At 41.8% G+C, this 14,211-nt stretch overlaps 1 protein-coding gene and 1 non-coding gene across 3 annotated transcripts in view; both read left to right on the plus strand.

Annotated features, from left to right (window-relative positions):
* Rc3h1 (ring finger and CCCH-type domains 1) overlaps positions 1-14,211 on the plus strand; it is a 103,031-nt gene that overhangs the window by 6,242 nt on the left and 82,578 nt on the right. The gene's annotated exons all lie outside the window — the stretch shown is intronic.
* Positions 11,676-11,783, plus strand: LOC123458365. Its single transcript, XR_006635627.1, has one exon. It is a non-coding gene; the product is annotated as a U6 spliceosomal RNA (small nuclear RNA).

The raw sequence follows: 14,211 nt of genomic DNA on the forward strand, positions 1-14,211 counted from the left end.
TCTGCCTCCCATTGTTCAGGTATTGGGATCACAGATGCATGTGCCGCTTTGCACCTGGCTTCACTTGGGTCCTGGGGAATTAAAACTGGTTGGGCATGCTTTGCATGCTGGTACTTTTAACTGCTGAGCCATATCCCCTCCCTCCTTCTAAGAAGTTTTTTGTTGTTGTTTGTTTATTTTCTTTTTATTTTTTAAAATTTTTTATTTATTTATTTGAGAGTGACAGACACAGAGAGAAAGACAGAGAGGGAGAGAGAGAGAGAATGGGCGCGCCAGGGCTTCCAGCCTCTGCAAATGAACTCCAGATGCGTGCGCCCCCTTGTGCATCTGGCTAACGTGGGACCTGGGGAACCGAGCCTCGAACCGGGGTTCTTAGGCTTCACAGGCAAGCGCTTAACCGCTAAGCCATCTCTCCAGCCCTGTTTGTTTATTTTTTGAGGTAAGGTCTCATTGTAGTTCAGGCTGACCTAGAATTCACTGTGTAGTCTCAGGCTGGCCTCGAACTCATAGTACCTTCTGAGTGCTTGGTATTTTTGGCTACTTTTAACCTCAGATTTTTCATATGTGGAATAAGGACAAAAACAGCAATACTGCATTATAACTAGGAGGAATGAAGAGATTTTTTTTTTTTTTTTTTTTTTAATGTAAAGGTCTCACTCTAGCCCAGGCAGACCTGGAATTCACTATGTGTTCTCAGGGTGGTCTTAAACTCATGGCGATCCTCCGACCTCTGCCTCCCAAGTTCTGGGATTAAAGGTGTGCCATCACCAAGTCCGGCTAAAGAGATCTTTTTTATTCAGTAACTGATCTCAAAAAGCTGGGATTGAGCTGGAGTGATGGCTCAATGCCTGCAAAGCCTAATGACCTGGTTTGATTTCCTAGTACTCATGTAAAGTCAGATACTCATGTATCTGGAGTTCACCAGCCCATTCTCTCTCTGCTTGCTAATAAATAAATAAAAATATTTTTACAAACTGGGATTAATGGCATGTGCCCAGCTCGATACTTTTATCTTAAGACTTAAATTATTATCTGAGTAGGTGACTCATGCCTGTAATCCTAGTACTTAAGAGGCTGAGGCAGGAAGATTGCCACAAGTTTGAGGCCAGCATGGGCTGCAGAGACCTTATTTCAAAAAACTTTATTTAAAAAGGGGGCTGGAGAGATGGCTTAGCCGGGCGTGGTGGCGCACGCCTTTAATCCCAGCACTCGGGAGGCAGAGGTAGGAGGATTGCCATGAGTTCAAGGCCACCCTGAGATGACAGTTAATTCCAGGTCAGCCTGGACCAGAGTGAGACCCTACCTCGAAAAACCAAAAAATAAAAAAATAAAAAATAAAATAAAAAGAGGGGCTGGAGAGATGATTTAGCAGTTAAGGCTGAGAAGCCTAACAGCTGGAGTTCAGTTCCTCTGTCCCCATGTAGGACTGATGCACAAAGTGACGCATATGTCCAGAGTTTGTATGCGGTAGCTGGAGGCCCCAGATCGCCCATTCTCTGTCTTTCTTCTTACTACCTCCCTCTCTGTGCTTGCAAATTACACACACACACACACACACACACACACACACACACGACTGGGGAGATGGCTCAGCAGCTAAGAATACTTGCTGTTGTAAACATGAGGGCCTGAGTTCAATCTCCAGAACCTACTTGCATTCCTGTAAGCCTACCTCTTCCTCTGGCCACCACACAAGACCCTACATCTGATCACATACTACATATACATACCAAAAATGTGTGGCTCAGTAAACTGCACCACAAGAACAACACACACACACACACTTCTTTGAGATTAGTAGCTGAATAATAAAAGTTCTCTTTATTTACTTCTCCTAGTTAAGGTTCAGTATTAGTGTTAATGTCTTGTTTCACATTTGAAGACACTAAGCTTAAAAGCAGCAAAACAGTCCCATGATTAATAGGTGAGTGTGTACTTGGCCTGGAAGATGACTCAGTGGTTAAAGATACTTGCTTGCAAAGCCTGCCAGCTGGGGTTTCATTCCACAGAACCCACTTAAAGCCAGATACACAAAGTGGCCTGTGCATCTGGAGTTGTTTGCAACAACAGGAGGAGGCCTTGGTGTGCCTATATTCACTTTCTTTCATTCTCTCTCTCTCTGCTCATAAATAAATAAAATTTTTTAAAAGAGAGTGCACTCAAATCTAGATCTTGTGAGACAAATCAGATGCTTAACTACTGCCACCATACGTGTCATTATTGAACTTAGAAACATCTTCAGTGTTGACAGGTCCCTTTTTAAAAAATACTGTGAGCTCTTTCCTAGTACTTGCTATTATTACTTGTACCCAGGCAAACATTTACTTACTTACCAACAAAGTATTCATTTGAATTACAAAGAAACACTTTTGTTTTTAGCAGCTTTGAGAGCTGTAAAATAAAGAGATCTGTATTCTATTCTATTTATTTGAGAGGAAGAGGCAGAGAGAGAATGGGTGCGCTAGGGATTCCAGCCACTGCAAATGAACTCCAGATGGCATGCGCCCCTTTGTGCATCTGGCTCATGTGGTTCCTGGAGAATCAAACTGGGATCCTTTGGCTTTGCAGGCAAACACCTTAACTGCTAAGCCATCTCTTCAGTCCCTATAAATTATTTTTAATAGGACAGACTTGAGGCATTGATATAATTTCTTACATATGTGTTTACAAAATGCACCTTTGAAATAACTTTTCTTTGGGGGGCCCGGTGTTGTTGAGATAAGGTCTCACTCTAGCCCAGGCTGGCCTTGAAATCATAGCAATCCTCGTACATCTCCCTTTTGAGTGCTGGGATTACAAGTGTACGCCACCACACATGGCTACCTTTAAAATATTTTATGAAAAATTAAAAGTAACTTAAATAATATTCATTGATGTTGAAGTTAGTTGTCAGATATGTAAAATTCTTTTTACTTTCCTTAAAGTCATAAATGATGTAGAATTCAGAAGTATTTTTCATCTCGAAGGTTTTAGTGTTTGGCATGTAATTTGAGGGGGTTTCTAATCATTCTACTCTTGCATAAATCTTGATGGTGGTTAGTGTCCAATAAAGTGAAGAATAAACTGACAAATGATCCCTGTTTGAACGCCTCAGATCAGGATGTTCCTTGGCAGAGTTTTCTGACCTGATTTAGCTTGACTGTGGCTCTATGCTTAAGGGCTCGGTATTCTTCAGGTTTGGATTCTGAGGAATTTCATGTCTCACATTGGTCTGTACCAGAATTGTCACACTGATTTCTAAATCAGGCATGATCCCAGGATTTAATATCTCCTTATTCTTTAATTCTGATCTCTAGGCTGGATTTGACTGGGTAGGGTTTCATTTTAGCCCAGGCTGATCTGGAATTCACTACGTAGTCTCAGGGTGGCCTCGAACTCGCCTTAAACTCACCTCATTAGTCCTCCTACCCCTGCCTCCTGAGTGCTGGGATTAAAGGCGTGTGCCTCCACTATATAAGAATAGTTTTGTCAAACTGGGCGTAGTAGCATACACCTTTAATCCCAGCACTCAGGAGGCAGGGGTAGAAGGATCTCTGTGAGTTTGAGGCCACCCTGAGACTACATAGTAGTGACTGCCAGCCAGGCCAGCCTGGGCCAGAGTGAGACCCTACCTTGAAAAACCAAAATATAAACAAATAAATTTAATTATTTATTTGAGAGAAAAAGAGGCAGAGAGAAAGAAAATGGACATACCAGGGCCTCCAACCACTGCAGATGAATTCCAGACACATGCACCACCTTTTGCATCTGACTTTATATGGGTACTGGGGAATCGAACTCTGGTTGTTAGGCTTTTCAGGCAAGAACCTTAATTTAAGGCTAAGCCAGCTCTTTTTTTTTTTTTGTGAAAAAAATTATTTATTTATTATCTTTTATTTTTTTCAAGGTAGGGTCTCATTCTAGATCAGGCTGACCTGAAATTGACTATGGAGTCTCAGGGTGGCCTCGAACTCATGACGATCCTCTCCCTTTGCCTCCTAAGTGCTGGGATTAAAGGTGTGCCCCACCACGCCCGGCTTTGTTGTTGTTTGTTTGTTTGTTTGTTTGTTTGTTTTCCAGGTAGGGTCTCACTCTGGTCCAGACTGACCTGGAATTAACTCTGTCATCTCAGGGTGGCCTTGAACGCATGGCAATCCTCCTACCTCTGCCTCCTGAGTGCTGGGATTAAAGGTGTCCGCCACCACGCCTGGCTTTTGTTGTTGTTTTTTTTTTAAATTATTTATTTATTTATTTGAGAGTGACAGACACAGAGAGAAAGACAGGTAGAGGGAGAGAGAGAGAATGGGCGCGCCAGGGCTTCCAGCCTCTGCAAACGAACTCCAGACGCGTGCGCCCCCTTGTGCATCTGGCTAATGTGGGACCTGGGGAACCGAGCCTTGAACCCGGGGTCCTTAGGCTTCACAGGCAAGCGCTTAACCGCTAAGCCATCTCTCCAGCCCTTGTTTTGGTTTTTGACGTAGGGTTTCAGTCTATCCGTGTGGACCTGGAATTCACTATATGGTCTCAGAGTGGCCTCAAACTCATGGTGATCCTGCTCTCTCTGCCTCCAGAGTGCTGGGATTAAATGTGTGTGCAACCACGCCCATCTCCCTAAACTTTTTTTTATGATTTGTTTATGAGAGGCAGGTGGATAGAAAGAGGCAGAGAGGCAGAATGAGTGGGTGCACCAGGGTCTCTTACTACTACAAACAAATTCCAGATGCATGTGGCACTTTGTGCGTTTGTTTCTGTGTGGGTATTGGTGCTCAAACCCAGGTTGTGTCACACTTTGCAAGCAAGTGCTTTTAACTGATAAGGTATCTCTCCAACCAAGAGTTTCCTTTTATTAATACCCTGATTTAGTGTAGTATCTTTGTTGTACTTGATGAAATGATTCACCATCATTATTAACCAGAATGAGTAGGGCTCATTCTTCGTGCTTTGCAAAACGCATGCAAAATATCTTATGTGTATAGCATGCAAATTTATGTATAGGAATCACGAATAGTTTTATCATTCTTAAAAATGTCCTCTGGGGGACTGGGGAAATGGCTTAGTGGTTACATTTGCCAGTGAAACCTAAGAACCTGGGTTCAATTCACCAGGACCCACGTAAGCCAGATGCACAAGGGGTCACACGTATCTGGAGTTGGTATGCAGTGGCTAGAGGCTCTGGCATGCCCATTCTCTCTTTCTCTCTGTCTGTCTCTTTCTCTCTCATAAATAAATAAATTATTTATTTGAGAACAACAGGGAAAGGCAAAGAAAGAGAATGGGCATGCCAGGGCCTCCAGCTACTGCAGACAAACTCCAGATGCGTGTGTCCCCTTGTGCATCTGGTTTACATGGGTCCTGGGGAATCACGCCTTGAACCAGGGTCCTTAGGCTTCACAGGCAAGCGCTTAACCGCTAAGCCATCTCTCCAGCCCAAATAAAATATTTTTTAAAAATGTCCTCTTTTCCACTTACTATCTATCTCTCTGAACCCCGGATAACCACTCTTTTTATCGCCATAGTTTTACTTTTCCTTGAATGATAAATGGTTGTAATCATACATATGTAGCCTTTTCAGACTAACTGTTAGCTTTGCAGTATGTATTTAAGGTTTGTCCTAATCCTTTTGGATATTTCATTTCATTAACTGCTGAATAATACTCTTATATTAATTTAAATTTTAATTAAATAAAAATTTTAAACATAGGTCCTCAGTATGTTTCAGGGGTCAGTAGCTACACATTGCTAATTGCTGCTTTGGAAAGCACTTAGATGGTCAAGGTTCAGATCTTCATTTGTATTCACTCTCACAGAGAACTTACCTATTGACATGGTGTCAGTTTGTCTTTAAGCCTACAATTTCAACTTTTGCTTTTGTTGCCAACTAACTTAAACTGCATAATTTAGAACCAATACTACCCTGAAAGAACCTTTCTAACCTTCATAACAGCATCTCTCTCTCTTTTTTTTTTTTTTGCAGGTATATATGTGTGGTGTGCATGCCTGTCTGCATTTGAGTGCCCTGGTGTGTATGCATGTGTATACAAGTGCTGCGGGAGGCCAGAGGTTAACATTGAGTGAATACTTCAATCACTCCATGTCATTTATTTATTTATCTCGGTTTTTTGAGGTAGAGTCTTGCCCTACTCTAGGCTGACCTGCAATTCACTATGTAGTCTCAGGGTGTCTTTGAATTCATCCTCCTACATCTGCCCCCTGAGTCCTGGGATTAAAGCATGCATCACCACGCCCGGCCCATTTCATTTATTAAGACAAGTCTTACACTGAACCCAGAGCTGTCCTGTTTGTCTGGCCTAGCTAACCAGCTTGTTCCACCTCCTGAGCCCTGGGACTACAGGTATGCTGCTGTGCTTGCCTGGCATGTATGTGGGGGGTGGGGATCTCAATTCCAGTCTTCATGTTTGCTCAGCAAGAGTTTTATCAACTGAACCATCACCTCATCCCCATAATGTTGTCTTTCACTTCCCGCTTCATCATTCCTAAATCTGAGTCTTTGTTTTCTTTCAATCTTGTGAATATTTTAGAATAGTATACTGAGCTCAGAGCTAATAAATTACCAAATTGGGGCTGGAGAGATGGCTTAGTGGTTAAGCGCTTGCCTGTGAAGCCTAAGGATCCCAGTTCGAGGCTCGGTTCCCCAGGTCCCACGTTAGCCAGATGCACAAGGGGGTGCACGCGTCTGGAGTTCGTTTGCAGTGGCTGGAAGCCCTGGCGCGCCCATTCTCTCTCTCTCTCTCTCTATCTCCCTATGTCTGTGGCTCTCAAATAAATAAATAAAAAACGAACAACAATAAATTACCAAATTGATGTTAGAATCTTGAACTCCTTATTCTAGTTTACTGTTGACATTACTACTAGTTGGAGCTATATATAGCAAGTCATTTATTTTTGAAAATGCTGTTGGTGAGCTGGCAATATGCCTCAGTGGTTAAAGGCACTTGCTTGCAAAGCCTGGTGTTCTGGGTTCCATTCCCCAGTACCCACATAAAACTAGTTGCACAAAATGGTTCATGCATTTGGAGTTTGTTTGCAGTGGCAAGATGCCCTGACAGGCACATTCTTTCTTTCCCTCCTTGCAAATAAAAATATTTTAAAAAGGAAACGATTAGTAGAAACGTTAATGTACTGTGTAATTTAAGATACTCTCTCTTGGGCTGGAGAGATGACTTAGTGGTTAAGTGCTTGCCTGTGAAGCCTAAGGACCTTGGTTCAAGGCTTGATTCCCCAGGACCCACGTTAGCCAGATGCACAAGGGGGCGCACGTGTTTGGAGTTTGTTTGCAGTGGTTGGAAGCTCTGGTGCACCCATTCTCTCTCTCTGTCACTCTCAAATTAATAAATAAAAAATTTTTTAAAAAGATACTCTCTCTTTGTTTTTCCTTTTTTTTTTTTTTTTTTTCCGAGGTAGGGTCTCACTCTGGTCCAGGCTGACCTGGAATTAACCCTGTCATCTCAGGCTGGCCTCGAACTCACAATAATCTTCCTACCTCTGCCTCCCGAATGCAGGGATTTAAGGCATGCGCCACCACGCCCGGCTTAAGATTCTCTTATACTACAGAAGCTGTAGCTGCAGATTGAATGTATTATGTATCTATTTATTTTTATTTTTAAAAAGTATTTATTTGAAAGAGAGAATGGGCACACCAGGGCCTCCAGCCACTGCAAATGAACTCCAGATACTTGTGTCACCTTGTGTATCTGGTTTACATGGGTATTGAAGCATTTAACCTGGGTCCTTTGGCTTCTTCACAGGCAAGTGCCTTAACTGCTAAGCCATCTCTTTAGCCCTTAAATGTATTACTTATTTTATTCTTTTAAAATAATTTTTATTTTATTTACTTATTTGAGAGAAAAAAAGAGATAATGGATGCATTAGCCTCTGCAAATGAATTCCAGATGCATACACCACTTTTTGCACCTGGCTGACATGGATCCTGGGAATCAAACCTGGGTCCTTAGGCTTTGCAGGCAAGCAAGCCCCTTAACCGCTAAGCCATCTCTCCAGCCCCTTATTTTATTTATTTCATTTATTTGAGAGAGAGGGAGGGAGGGGGCAGATAGAAATGGGTGTGTGCCAGGGCCTTCAGCCACTGTAAACAAACACCAGAAACATGGATGCCTTTGTACATCTGACTTGCATGGGTCCTAGGGAATTGAACCTGGGTCCTTTGGCTTTGCAGACAAGTGCCTTAACTGCTAAGCTCTCTCTCCAGCCCTATCTTATTCTTTAAACAATTAAAATTTTTTAAAAGCTACAATTATCTTTTTAAACATTTTATTTATTTATTTGAGAAAGAGAGAATGGGAGTGCCAGGTCATCCAGGCACTGCACACTGACTCCAGGCATATGCGCCCCCTTGTGCATCTGGCTTATGTGAGTCCTGGAGAATGGAACTGGGATCCTGTGGCTTTGCAGGCAAACACCTTAACTGCTAAGCCATCTCTCTAGCCCAATTTTTTAAAAATTCTATTTATTTCAGGGAGGGAAGTGGGAGGAGGGGGCAGATAGAGAGATTAGGAGCATCAGGGCCTCCAGCCACTGCAAATGGAACTCCAGACACATGCTCCACCTTGTGCATCTGGCTTATATGGGTCCTGGGGAGTCAAATCTGAGTCCTTTGACTTTGACGGCAAGCAACTTAAATGCTAAGCCATCTCTCCAGCCCCTCAACAATTAAAACTTCAAGTAAGGAAATATTCTATTTGGCTGATTTGTCAGTAATTTATAGTTGATGAGAAATGTGTGAAGCGTTTTCAAATAACAGGGAATAATTTCTAGTATTGCCGGGCGTGGTGGTGCACTCATTTAATCCCAGCACTCAGGAGGCAAAAGTAGGATTGCTGTGAGTTGGAGGCTACCCTGAGACTACATAGTGAGTGGCTTTGAACTCACAAGGCTTCTCCTGAAATGCTGGGATTTAAAGGTGTGTGAACACACCCAACTTGAAAAAAAAATTGTTATTGAACTTCTGCCTAACAATGTTAAGTCTTCTATAACTTGGGAGATGAAAGCCTTTTATCAGTTTTTTTCTTCTTAGGCAGGTTATGCTTTTTTTTTTTTTTTTTTGAAGGTATGGTCTCATTATAGCCCAGGCTGACCAACTCACTTTGTAGTCCTGGGATGACCTTGAACCCCAAGCACTGGTATTAAAAGTGGATACCACCATGCCCAGCTGTATTTGTTAAAACCTTTTATCATGACATTCTGTTAAAAGTGTGGCCATTGGGGTAAGGTGCTTGTTTGCAAAGACTGCCCATCCAAGTTCAGTTCACTAGCATCCACATAATGCCAGGTGCAAAGTGGCACATGTGTCTGTGATACCAACACCTGCTACAATGGGAGGAGAATCTGAAGCTTTCAGGTGTGGGTCAGCTAGTGTGATGTTGATTTCTTTGCAGTCTGGCAGTTTGTTTGCAGTGGTAAGAGGCCCTGTCTCCAAGAAAGTAGGACATAGGCACCTCAAGACTGTCCTCCAACTTTCACACATGCACCTGTGGTACACGCCCCCCCCCCCACAAATATCTTTGTTTTTTATTTTTATTTTTTGGTTTTTCGAGGTAGGGTCTCTCTCTAGCCCAGGCTGACCTGGAATTCACTATGGAGTCTCAGGGTCACCTCGAACTCACCGCGATCCTCCTACCTCTGCCTCCGGGGTGCTGGGATTAAAGGCGTGCACCACCATGCCCGGCTTTGTTTTTTATTTTTATCTGCAAGAAGAGAGGGTGGGAGAGAATACGAATGAATAAATGGATGGGTTTGCTAGGGCATCTAGCCTGTGCAAACAAACTCCAGATTCATGTACCACTTTATGCATCTGGCTTTATGTGTCTACTGGGGAATAGAGCCAGGCTGTTAGGCTTTGCAACCACTGAACAATCTCTCCAGCCCTACATAGTTATTACATTATAGGTTTTTTGGGTTGGTTAATCATCTGAATCATTGTTTGGAAATACCACTATATAGGCCTCTTATTGAGAAAAATCTGCTCATGAGAACAAAAAAGATTTTTAAGTCTCTGTTACTAGAAAATAGAATTTGATAGTTTTTGAAATGTGAAAGAAACAAAGAGTAGAATACTCAAATCTTTCAAAATTCATTGAATAACTTAGAATGTCAAGGAGTAAAACTAATGACTTTTTTGTTTGTTTTGAGATAAGGTCTCACTATGTAGCCAAAAATGGCTTAAAATACCCAATCTCCCTGTCTCAGCCTTCCAAGTATTGGGATTATAAATATGAATATAGCTTACACATAGTATTCTTTTTTTTTTTAAGTATAATCCTCCTGAGTGTTTGGACTGTAGATATGCTGTACCATACCTAGCTACAAATAATATTTTTTATTGTTATTATTATTTTATTTATTTTTTATAATTTTTTGACAACTTAGATTGTAAACAATATCCCATGGTAATTCTTTCCTATGCCCCACTTTTCCCTTTGAAACCCCACTCTCCATAATATGCCCTCCCCCTTTCAATCAGTCTGTCTTTTATTTTTTTATTTTTTTGGTTTAATTTTATTTATTTATTTGAGAGCAACAGACAGAAAGAGGCAGAGAGAGAGAGAGAATGGGTGTGCCAGGGCTTCCAGCCACTGCAGATGAACTCCAGACACATGCGCTCCCTTGTGCATCTGGCTAACATGGGTCCTGGGGAATCGAGCCTCAAACTGGGGTCCTTAGGCTTCACAGGCAAGCGCTTAACCACTAAGCCATCTCTCCAGCCCCTGTCTTTTATTTTGATGTCATGATCTTTTCCTGCTATTATGATGGTCTTATGTAGGTAGTGTCAGGCAATTTGACTTTGAGGTCATGGATATTCAGGCCATTTTGTGTCTGGAGGAGCACGTTGTAAGGAGTCCTACCCTTCCTTTGGCTCTTAGGCTCTTTCTGCCACCTCTTCTGCAATGCACCCTTAGCCATGGAAGGTGTGATAGGAATATTTCAGTGCTGAGCACTTTACTGTTACTTCTTAGAACCGTGGTGACTTCTGAGCCATCCCAAGGTCACTGCCTTCTGTAAAGAGAAGGTTCTGTAACCAAAAGTGAGAGTAGCATTAATATAAGGGTATGAACATTAAAGATGTGCTTACTGGGCAGTTTGGTATGCATAGCTATATACATTTAGCCAGACAGTAGCAGACATTACACTCCTAGGGCTCATGACTACCCCCTATTGGAGGTTTTCAGTATCAGGGATGTATTCCCTCCCATGGAGGGGCCAAATAATATTTTTAAAATTAATATATTTTATTGATTTGTTTTATAAACATGTAGCACATATAGACCCTCTCTCCCAAGTTTTACTGAGGGTCTTTGGTGGGGTTACTGGTATTCATTGTGGAGACCAAAGGGCCTCAGTCAGTCTCTGCAAGGATGGAGGAAACATGGTATCTCAGGCTCTCCCCATCCACCCTTGGTGAGCAAGATAGAGATCTGATGATCTGATTTAGTGTTGCTTTCTCTGTAGATTCTGGATCTCTTTTTTTGCTTTTGTTTTATTTTTGTTTTTCGAGGTAGGGTCTCACTGTACCCCAAGCTGACCTGGAATTCACTATGGAGTCTCAGGGTGGCCTTGAACTCATGGCGCAATCCTCCTACCTCTGCCTTCCGAGTGCTGTGATTAAAGGTGTGCGCCACTACGTCTGGCCACTGATTTTTAACTTATAAAAATATTACTTTGTGCTTGCTTTAGCAGCACATATGCTAAAACTTGAATAATAAAGAGAAGACTAGTGGACCCCTTTTGCAAGGATGACACAAACCTCATAAGAACAGAGATCTAAGCCAGGCTACATAGTGAGACTACATAGTGAATTATAGGTCATTCTGGACTAGAGTGAGACCCTCCCTTGAAAATCAAAACAAAACAAAAAATCAATGAAATTTTGTCTCTGTTCTAAGGATTGATCCCATGGACTTGAATATGCTAAGAATCTGCTCTGACATTGAACCATACCTGTAGCCCTAAGCAGTACCTGGAACATACATTAGTTTACTGAGTGTTAAAATAAAACTTTGTCTCATGAGTAAGAACTGTTCTGCATAAAACGTATGCTTGTGGTCCATTTGGATATTTTATTCCCTTTTGTGAAAGGTCTGTTCAGCCTGTTGCCTTATTTTCAGTCTCTTTTCTCCAAGTGCTCGGGTTAAAGGCATGTGCCACCGTATCTGATATGGTGGTTTGTCTTTTTATTTTTATTTTTAAAAATCTGTTATTTATTTGAGAGAGAAAGAGAATCAGAGAGAGAGAAAGGGAGAATGGGCATGCCAGGGCCTCCACCCACTGTAAACAAACTCCAGACACATGTGCCAACTTGTGCATCTGGCTTACGTGGGTCCTGGGGAATCGAACTGAGGTCCTTTGGCTTTACAGGCAAATACCTTAATTGCTAAGCCACTCTCCAGCCCCAATTTTATTTATTTTTTAATGGTTTATTTATTTACTTATTTTTTGAGGTGGTGTCTCACAGTGATCCTACTACCTCTGCCTCCCGAGTGCTGGGATTAAAGGCATGTGCCACTACACCTGGCCTTATTTGCTTATTTTTTATATTTTGTTTATTATTTAATTGCAAGCAGAGGTGGAGGAGAATATGAAAATGGGTGTGCCAGGGCCTCTTGCCACTGCAGATGAGCCTGTACCACTTTGTGTATCTGGCTTTACATAGGTACTGAAGACTTGAACCCAAGACATTAGGCTTTGCAAGCAAGTGCTTTTAACTGCTAAGCCATCTCTAGCCCTATTTATTTATTTATTCTGGCAGGATCTTACTAGGTCAGACTAGCTCAGAACCCACATAAGCCAGATGCACAAGGTAGTGCACGTATCTGGACTTTGTTTACAGTGACTAAAGGCCCTGGCCCACCCATTCTGTCTCTCAAAAATAGAATAACTTTAAAAATATTTTATTTTAATTTATTTATTTGACAGAAAGGGGGAGAGTGAGAGAATGGGCATGCCAGAGCCTCCAGACACTGCAAATGAACTCCAGATGCATGCGCCCCTTTGTGCATCTGGCTAACATGGGTCCTAGGGAATTGAACCTGGGTCCTTTGGCTTTGCAGGCAAATGCCTGAACTGCTAAGCCATCCTTCCAGTCCAAAAAATAAAATTTTTTTTACGTTTTAAAACATTTATTTATATGAGAATGAGAGAGATAGTATGGGCATGTCAGGGCCTCCTGGCACTGTTAAACTCTAGATGCATGTGCCACTTTGTACATGCATGTATATGGATACTAAGGATCAAACCAGGTCATGAGGCTTTGCACACAAGCACTTTTACCCACTAAGCCATCTCTCTAGCCCCTCAATAATTTTTTTTTTAAATTTTTTTTTTTTTAATTTATTTGAGAGCGACAGACACAGAGAGAGAGAGAGAATGGGCGCGCCAGGGCTTCCAGCCTCTGCAAACGAACTCCAGACACGTGCGCCCCCTTGTGCATCTGGCTAACGTGGGACCTGGAGAAGCGAGCCTCAAACCAGGGTCCTTAGGCTTCACAGGCAAGCGCTTAACCGCTAAGCCATCTCTCCAGCCCCCTCAATAATTTTTTAACTCCAAAAATAAAATATCTTTTAAAAGGATATACTTATTATGAAGAGGTAGTAATCAAATTGAGAGAACCCTTAAGGCTCATTTCCAGTGTTGTTATTTAGGATTAATGTTCCTAAGAGGTTATGAAGAATTTATATAAATGGAAAATCATGTCCTAATTATGTAAATGATTACCTGTTATTGAAAACTCAGTGGTTTAAAAAATAGTTTCTTTGTCTACAGTTCTAAATTAGCAGTTTGGGCAAGATTTACCTGAGTGTTTCTGGTGGTTTTCCTTGAGGCTTTTTGTATAATTTCAATCACTTGCCATTTCAGATTTGGGCTGGTTGTTTTGAAGTGATGAGCTAGGATATTTTTTCTCTTTTCTAATCCACAGGCAGGTTAATTTAAGTTTCCTTGCATTCCAAAGAGTTAGAGTGGAAATTATAAGGCCTCTGGAGACCTTGGCTTAATAAACATGATTTCTTGTTGCATTCAACTATTCAAAGTTAACTCAAGGCCACCCCTTGTGAAGAACTGAGAAAGTTATCCTTTTCTTTTTTCTTTCCTTTCCTTTCTCTTCCTTCTTTTTCTACTTGCAAGCAGAGAGAGAGAGGGAGAGTGCGAATGGAGTCATACCAGGGTGTCCTGCCACTGCAAATGAACTACAAATGCATGTGC

Source organism: Jaculus jaculus, chromosome 1, assembly GCF_020740685.1.
Source record: "Jaculus jaculus isolate mJacJac1 chromosome 1, mJacJac1.mat.Y.cur, whole genome shotgun sequence".
NCBI lineage: Eukaryota > Metazoa > Chordata > Mammalia > Rodentia > Dipodidae > Jaculus > Jaculus jaculus.